We start from the raw sequence: 9,666 nt of genomic DNA on the forward strand, positions 1-9,666 counted from the left end.
ATTGTAATACATTGATAAAATATATCTTTTTGTCTAGGAAAATCACGCATGATGATTTTTTTTCATGTGACATGTATATTATTGGATAAGTGACTTCTTAATAGGGATGCTAAGGGCATGTTTGGTACATAGTATAGGATAAGGCCTGATAGTATAAGACATGATTGTATAAGACTTCACTAAATTTTAATACTATCCAGCGTTTGAAATGATATTGTATAAGATAATATCATCCAATGTTTTGTAATACACCGTATAATACTAGATAGATTAAAAATAAATATTTTTGTCAAAAATACCTTTTAATAATGAATTTACATAATTCTTCCAAATATATCAGATGATATTAACTTTTATATAAAAATGTTGATCAGTGTGTCCAAAAAATATATTATTTTTTATAAAAATAAAAATCTCCAATATTTCAAAAAATTATATATTGAAAATTTATTTTTTATTTTAATATACTAATATTAAAATAATATATTAATTCTTGAGAATTGCATTGGTTAATACATCAATCTCTTATCAGGCCTAATCATATTCTCCTAGGCATGATTAAGTTATACATCATTTTGATGTATAAAAGAATCTTGTTATATAAATTTATACTATACGATAGTCACACAAAACAACTAAAAATGTCGGAATGTATAATATAAGCTTGTACTATCAAGTCTTATACATCACACCAAATAGTCTTAACAGAAAAATAAATAGGTGTTATTGTACTCTCTAAAGCTTTTTCCTTAGGTGGATCTTGAACATTGGTTGGTCTAAAGAAAGAGAAATATATCAATCAAGGAACGCAAGAACTTAACTAAGACTATTAATCTTTTATCTTATTAGATTTTGTTCAAATAAGACTCGCATTTTATTTTTATTGAAATTCAATGCTTAGGTATACTCCAATACAAGTCTATATGATATGTAAGTAAGAGAGATCGCATTTTATTTTGATTCAAACTATTTTGTCCTTTAAACCAATTAACCCAAGTCAAATTACATGTGTTTACAAGATGAACATATCACAACTTCAGAAGTGGAATTTATGCAATCAACCAAAAGAAATGTACTCGGGTAAAATATTTAATTTACTCGGGTAAAGGAAAAAAAAAAAATTGACGGGTGATTGTTAAAACTTACTAGCTTAATTCAGGACAGACTTATTGCATGAGCAGGTATAAACTAAAACTACCAGAACAAAAGCACTAACTAGCAGCAAGTTGACATGAATAGAGTAAACTTAAATATAATTGACAGAACCAAAATTTTGTACAAGCTTATTTAGCACTCCCTCTAGAAAACAATTATACAACTACTGTAAGTGTGTTTCAATATGATTCTGATGTTGCTGCAGTGTCAAATGTTGATCACAGCAGAAAAACAAAACAATGCAGAACAGTGCAACAAGTAGTCCTTGTCAATTTCAGTATGGAATAGAAAGTTCTATCAGTAGGTTCTCCAAGATCAAATTTTATTCCAACAATAGGATCTTAAGATAAACTGAAATGGATTTCAAATTTAAAGCTCAATCACGGATTAGGTGTAACAAGTTCAGGATAAGTTCAAAGCCAGTTTATCAAGGAGCAACCGAAGCTGGACAGTACTCAATATTTAACCAAACTCACTGAAGTACCAAGCTAAGCTGATCTATCAGGCAGATAAGTATCAATGGTTTGGAATCGGAATTTTTTAAGTACTATATACTGAATTCGGTACTTCCATTTTCTAAAAGGAAAATTGTTTATTCTATTTAAACCAACATTTTACCTTTATTTCTCTCTAAATCTCTATTTTTTTTAGGAGGGATGAACCTACTACATAACTAAGCGCCCAAAATTTGTCCTTTGGAATCCCGGAAATTTCTTCAGTATTATGGAAGACCAAATTTGGTACTCCATTTTTATTAAAAAGAATTTTTTTTTCTATTTTAACCCATATATTTTTTATATAATTCTTTTTAAATCCCAATTTTTTTTTTCCTTTTAATATAAATATACCTATATCTGTTGCACAAAAAATTCTCTTGGAATCCGAGAGAAATATCTAATATACTATTGTCCCACCATTTGTTTCTTTGGTGCTATCAGTCAATAGAAATTCATGAATGGCTGTGATATTTGTATACATAGGAGAGAGAAATATTCTTTTATCCAAATGTCAGTTGCACAATGAAAGAGTTACCTACTACAATTGTATGAAAGGAATAAATTTTTTGTGCTACTGTTGCACCAAGATTTAGTACATTTTATCAATGAGAGTATTACACATGATAGAGATAATAAAAATATTTAACAAAAAAAAAAAATTTAACTGACATATAATATTTCTATTAACCGTACAACAAAAATTTATTCGTATCGAATATCGAAGTTGTTCTCGAATCCGAGGATGTTGTCTCAATACAATGAATATGCTAGCGTGTAAATTTTAGATGAGTTCTTTTTTTCCTTGTGTTTGTGAATAATTCTCGGTTACAGTGCTTTGATAGGGTATACAATGATCCATTAAATGCACTTGCGGTTTTATAATCATGAAACAATTTAAATATTAAAATAATTATTCTACCTACTTGACAAGTCTCGATGGTTTAGTTGAAATGTATAGGTAAACACAATTGCAAGTGAATTGGTTGAGGAGGATAATATTTGTAAAGAATTAATTTAATCTAAAAAATTTAAGTTGTTAAATAAAATTATATTGATTTTACATTTTTAACATGTTCTCTCCCAAGAGTCATTAGTCTTGAACGATAGATAATGCGTTAGATTTAGTTTATATATGTTAAAAAATTACATAAGACTTGATTATTTATTAATTAAATAAGAGCAATGAGAATTAAATACGTGACTTCGAAACTTTGATACTATATAAAAAATATTTTAATTCAAAAACTTAAGTTATTAGCTAGATAATGTTACATTAATAATTTTATATTTTATAATAGTACTAAAAGTAATTTTGTTTTGTTTTGTTTTTACCTATAGCATTTCTTATCTTGCTTTTTCTTGTTGACTATAGATCTGATAGACTTCCATATATTTACGTAAATTATTATGTTCAATGTCATTTTCTTTAATTTTTAATTCATTTTTTATACTTTATTTATTGTTTTAATCATTCAGTTTTCGACGTTTTCTAACTTTTTTTTATAGTTAAAACAAAATATAAAAAAAAAACAAAAAAAAAGTATCTTCTTCAAATTTTTTCGTTCAGTGTTACTTTAATTATTTTCTTCTAATAAATCAATTCGTCATTTATTTATTTCATAAATAATTCGGTTCTAAATTTTTATTTTACTTGTTTATTTTGTTTGTTCATGTTTAAATTAATTTATTAATTTCTTGTGTAAGTTAGAATTTAGTCTTTAATCTGTTTACTTTTATAATTATTTAATTAAATGGATAAAATCGATCCTCCCTAATATTATTTTGAAAGATATTTTAAACCTTAATCATAAATATGTTCCAAACAGAATTGATATGTTAAGCTATGTAGCATCGATACGACACGCGACACGACACGACACGACACTCCGACACGTCAATCTTAAAATATTATGGATTTCGACACGTTGGGACACGTTTTAATATTAAATAATATTTTTAATTTATATAGTGTATATTTCATTTAATATTTAATAATTTAACAAAAAAATGAAACTGAATTAATAATACCCATCAATACGTTATAAAGATGGAAGCTTTAATCAAAAAAATAAGAACTGGGACGAGAGAGATATAACATCAGATAGAGAGATCAAATCATATTAGAGAGAGAGATCAGAGAGAAGAAGATACAACAAGAGCGTGATAGGAATTAATAACAATGATGCTGAGATGATCTCTTATCTACTTAAGGGAAAAAAAGACAAAAAGATAAAATTGATATGATCAGGTGAAAGCTTTATTAATATATTTTAACTTTTAAAAAAAAAATTTAAAAAAAATTACGAAAATGCCATTTGACCGTGTCAGATACGGTCAAATTCGCGTGTCGGAATGGTCAACGTGTCGAAAAAAGTCAACCGCGTGTCCGACACCGTGTCGGAGCATGTCGCCGTGTTGGACCCGACTCTTCTTATTTTTACAAGTGTCTGTGCTTCCTTGGTGTTAAGAATATCATCCAAAAAATTAAATGGGTACAATAAAATTCACCTAATCAATTTAAAGTAACCGTTTTAGGATGGATGTGTTAAGGTTCGGTGGGGTTAATTCTCTATCTTTCCTCGCGCGGATTTTGGGACATTCGCTATTTTGTCACGTTGGACAAAAAAATTACCAACTGTTATGTCAACAGTAAATTTTGTCAAAATGTCACGCGGCATAATTTGCTACACAGTGTAGCGAATTATGCATGGTAATTCGCTACACAGTGTAGCGAAATATGTCACATCAGAATGCAAAAAACCAAAAATGCCACATGTCAAATTTTGAGAAATTCGCTGCAAAGGGTAGCGAATTTATCAAAATTTGACATGTGGCATTTTTTGTTCTGACGTGACATATTTCGCTATACTGTGTAGCGAATTACTTGCATGCATAATTCGCTACACTGTGTAGCGAATTATGCCGCGTGACATTTTGGCAAAATTTACTGTTGACGTGTCTGGTAATTTTTTGTCCAAACATGACAAAATGGTGATTGTTCCGCGAATTTCCGGGTCTCATTTGACTCAAGACAAGTTTGCAAAAAGTCAAAAAAAGATTTTTCAATTTTCCTGATAAAATTTGATCGCCGGCTACATTGACAAACAATTCAAGATTCACCCTCAAATGATCATTTTTCTGCCCGGAAGGGGGACAACTAAACACCCAACACGTTTTGAGGAGACTTTTGGTCGTTAATCCTATGTTTTTCTCCACACGCTTAGCTGTCCATCCCTTATTATTGCTTTACTTATCTCATATTGACTTGACTTGCTTGCATCCATCCCTCTGCCATTGAATCATGTTTTACGAACCATAATCTGCAACATTGGCATCCATGGTTGTGCTCTCAAAAAGTAACACATCCATGTCTCTCTATAAGATTTTCTTCTTCTTTATCCTTGTTACGTTCCTCAGTTTTTCAACTAGTGATGCACAGGAAAGCCCTTTTGTATACCGATTTTGCTCTCCTAACGGAACAACCGCCAATAGCGCCTTTCAATTCGAGCTCAGGACACTCCTCTCTTCCTTATCATCTAACGCCAAGGGTGACACCCAATTCTATAATACAACGGTGACGGTCAATAACTCATCTGACTCAGTCTATGGACTGTTCATGTGCAGGGGTGACACCCCCTCTCAGCTTTGTCAACAATGCATCCTGAATGCAACAGAGCGACTATCCTCGGATTGCTCCTTGTCCGAACAAGCTGTGATTTGGTACGAGGAGTGCATGGTTCGGTATTCCAACCGCTCCTTTTTCTCCACCGTGGACACTAGTCCCAGTCTTTACATGTGGAGCACCGCCAATATCACCAGCCCGGAAACGTTCATGCCTTTATTGTCTTCCACGGTGAATGAAACTTCATATGAAGCAGCCAATCATCCTATAGGTAAGAAAAAGTATGCCACAAAGAATGTATTAATCTCTGGATTTCAGTCTCTTTACTGTCTAGCACAGTGTACACCGGACCTGTCACCTCAGGATTGCAGAACCTGTCTCAGTGAAGTGATAGGAGAACTTCCAATGTGCTGTGAAGGAAAGCAGGGAGGGAGAGTTTTAAATCCAAGCTGTAATATTAGGTATCAATTGTACCCTTTTTATCGCACTTCACCAACGCCTGATGCTCCAGCGTTCGTTCCTGCAACAAATACTTTGGAAGCAGATTCAAGATTCACAGAAAATCCTATTTATCTCTCCCACAATTGCTCGAGTAATGAAACTGCCGACAGCGATTTCCAGGCAGACCTCGATATCCTCCTCTCTTACTTATCTTCCAACGCCACCAATGGCAAATTGTTCCTTAGTGTGGCCACCGAGACTGTATATGGCCTCTTCATGTGCCGAGGTGACGTGCCCTCTAGCCTATGTGGACAATGCGTATTAAACGCATCCAATCAAATACTCTCAGAGTGCCACTTGGTCAAAGAGGCTATAATTTGGTACAGCCAATGCTTGCTTCGCTATTCCTCTCGCTATTTCTTCTCCAAAGTAGACACAAGTCCTCAATTTTTCAAGTTGAATATCACAAGTGCCTCCAGTTCCATCCCAGAGCAAGACTACTTCGCTTCAACATTATCAAATATGTTAGCTACACTGGCGAACGCTACGGGGGACAGTGTTGAGAGATACCTGACAAAATCAGTAAAACTGAATGACTTTCAAACGCTTTATAGTCTGGCTCAATGTACACCGGATTTATCAAGTGCTGATTGCGGAGGGTGTCTGGGAGATGTGATTGGAACAGCGATTCCATGGTCTCGTTTGGGAAGCGTAGGTGGAAGAGTTCTGTATCCTAGCTGCAATCTCAGGTTTGAATTGCTCCAATTTTATATGGGCGGTGACCAAGCTCAGTCACCCACTCCAGGTAATAGTCCTTGAGAATATAGTAATATTTTGCTTTTTCAAAGACTTTTCACCATGCTGATGTAAAAAAGGCAAGTTTTTATTTGATTGATTCAAAATCAAAATATTTTATTAAGATAATTTTTTTTTTTTTGAACACAACACCGTACACGACATAGACACAACACCCTACACTACACACACTCCTAACACACACACCCCTGGTTATTAAAATAATATTTTAAAACAAACACAAGGGATTATATTTAATTTCTTAATTAAAAAAAAAATCAAATTGGTTTGATTTGTATGAGTGGTTTTACTGTTATTTTTTATTATTGATGAATTAAATTAACTTTTCTCATCCTTAATTTTTAAGAATTTGATTCAACTCAATATTTCAAAAAGAAAAATATATCATTCACAATTCAATCCATTTGATTGATTCAAACGTCACTAAATTGGATAAGATAATAAGTATATATAAATTTAAATAAGATAAATTATATATAATTATCCATATATCAATAAAATATAGATAATTATTAATTTTTGTAGTAATAGTTAAACTTTATTACATTTTTAATTATATTATATTATAATAAAAATTTTACACTAATAATATGTTAAAATTAAATTTTTTAATTTTCATATAACTATAAAAAAAAATCGTTATTTATATTACCAGCTCAAGATAGTGACAACTACTCGTGTGTTGTGAGGTAATAGATTTTTAATGAGTTATTTAATATGACTGTATCATGTGAGATACTTTGAATTGTTGAGATGATATAGAAATAAGAAAAAATATATTAGAATAGGGAGTAAGAAAAATACTTGATTTGACCATGAGAGATTATGACACGGCGATATTCAATTAGGATTCATTTACTCCTAATCAGAATATATGTCTTTAGTAAATTTTGTCTTCATAGAAAGTTTGTCAACTTAACTGTATCTTTTAGGTATAGTTATTTATTTTTGTATATGTTTTTATTAATTTATAAATAAAAGATATTGTTAAAATTTAGAATGATCGAGCAAATTGATGTTGTTTTTTATTCCACCGTAAAATTTAGAATGGTTAAGCAAATCCGTGTGGTTTGATTATTCATGTTGTTATCAACATATCATGACTTGCCATAAACTATACTACTCAACGTGAGTAAGATGTGTGTTGATTGTTTTGTGCAGAAAAAATAAAGGGCCGGTGGCGAACAATTATCTTGATTGTAGTGCCCATACTTTTTTCGGTGTTGTTCTTCTTGTTTTGCTGCTATGTGCTAAAGAGAAAAGCAAGGAAGAGCCATAAGACTATTCTTAGAGAAAATTGTATGTATTACAACTTTTTTTTTAAACCTATGCTTCTTAAGCCTCAAGAATTGTGACAACTTAGATTAACAATTAAATCATGTTTGATTTAGTTGGTCATGAAAGTGCCACTCTGGAGCAGTTGCAATTCGATTTGGCTGTGATTGAAGCAGCAACCAACAACTTTTCAGAAGAGAATATGATTGGCAAAGGTGGATTTGGAGAAGTTTACAAGGTTAGAAAATGTTATAAAATTCGTTTTTATATTCTTATTTTCACTAAAATAATAGTTTATACTTTTAGGGCATTCTTCTTGATGGACGACAAATAGCTGTAAAGAGACTCTCAAGAAGTTCTAAGCAAGGTGTTAATGAGTTTAAGAATGAAGCTTTATTGATAGCGAAGCTTCAACATAGAAATATAGTGGAATTCATTGGCTTTTGTGTTGATGAAAAAGAGAAAATGCTTATTTACGAATATGTGCCCAACAAGAGTCTTGATTACTTTTTATTTGGTTTGACACTTTTCACCTTAAACTCTTCAATTCATTATTATTTAGATTCATGCATTATGTATATGTGCTTTTATATGAACTTGATGCAATCCAATTTACTTATTACAAAACATGTTTAACTCTTACATGTTTCACCTAACCAATTTTGTAGATTCTCAGCGGCAAAAGTTGTTAAGCTGGTTTGAATGTTATAATATTGTACGAGGAGTTGCTCGAGGAATTCATTATTTACATGAACATTCTCGACTCAAAGTTATACATCGTGACCTAAAACCTAGTAATGTTCTATTGGATGACAATATGATTCCAAAAATTTCTGATTTTGGTTTGGCTAGAATTGTTGAAATAAATGAAGACCATGGAAGTACAAATAGAATTATCGGAACTTAGTAAGTTTTGATATTGTTCATCCACTTCCTTTCCTTTCTCACCTCTTCATAAGGTATGTTTTAACAAAATTTATTGATTTTTTCTTTTATTTTGTAGTGGTTATATGTCTCCAGAATATGCAATGCTTGGACAGTTTTCTGAGAAATCAGATGTTTTTAGTTTTGGAGTCATGGTTTTAGAGATTATTACTGGAAAAAAGAATGTAGGTTCATATGAATCACACCGTGTTGCTGGTGGCCTCTTGAGTTATGTGAGTATAATAATCAAACCATTAGCCATATATCCAACGTGCATTAGGTTGATTCAAACACAATGGTATGTAATGATTTTGTTATTTTATTTGCCAAATTGTTACAGGTTTGGAGACAATGGAAGGATCAAACACTTTTAAATATATTGGACCCATATATTAAGGAAAATTATTCTGAAATTGAAGTCGTTAAGTGCATTCAAATTGGTTTATTATGTGTTCAACATGACCCTAATGCTAGACCTACAATGGCAACAGTTGTTTCATATCTTGGCAGTGCTTTTATTGAATTGCCAACTCCACAAGAACCTGCATTTTTGCTGCACAATGAAATGGTTCCAAAATCATCAGATGAATCATGTTCCAGTCAATCTATCAACAATCCCACACCATTCTCTATCAATGAAATGTCTGTAACTGAATTTCTTCCTCGATAGTAAGTTAATTTTACTTTCGATACTATTATCTACTAATATTTTTATTGTAGGGCAAATAAATCTCACATGGAACTTTTATTGGTAGATATTGAATTGTGAGCTCTTTTTTCATTTTATTCATTAATCTTATAGGAGCACTATTGTTATGTTCTAGGCGTGAATTTCAAACAAAAGTAGCAAGGATATTTTTCTATCATCGTAGTATGTAAACAAAGTTATCAATACCAAAATGATGTCGTTTTGAGAATAAATGCAGATAGCTTATC

At 31.5% G+C, this 9,666-nt stretch overlaps 1 pseudogene; it reads left to right on the plus strand.

The window, feature by feature from the left end:
* Positions 1-4,996: 4,996 nt before the first annotated feature.
* LOC133302882 (cysteine-rich receptor-like protein kinase 25) lies at positions 4,997-9,464 on the plus strand (annotated as a pseudogene).
* The last annotated feature ends 202 nt before the right edge of the window (positions 9,465-9,666 follow it).

The sequence above is a fragment of the Gastrolobium bilobum genome, unplaced genomic scaffold (assembly GCF_033153095.1).
Source record: "Gastrolobium bilobum isolate Gb01-03AN ecotype WA unplaced genomic scaffold, APGP_CSIRO_Gbil_v1 utg548, whole genome shotgun sequence".
NCBI classification, from domain to species: Eukaryota; Viridiplantae; Streptophyta; class Magnoliopsida; order Fabales; family Fabaceae; genus Gastrolobium; species Gastrolobium bilobum.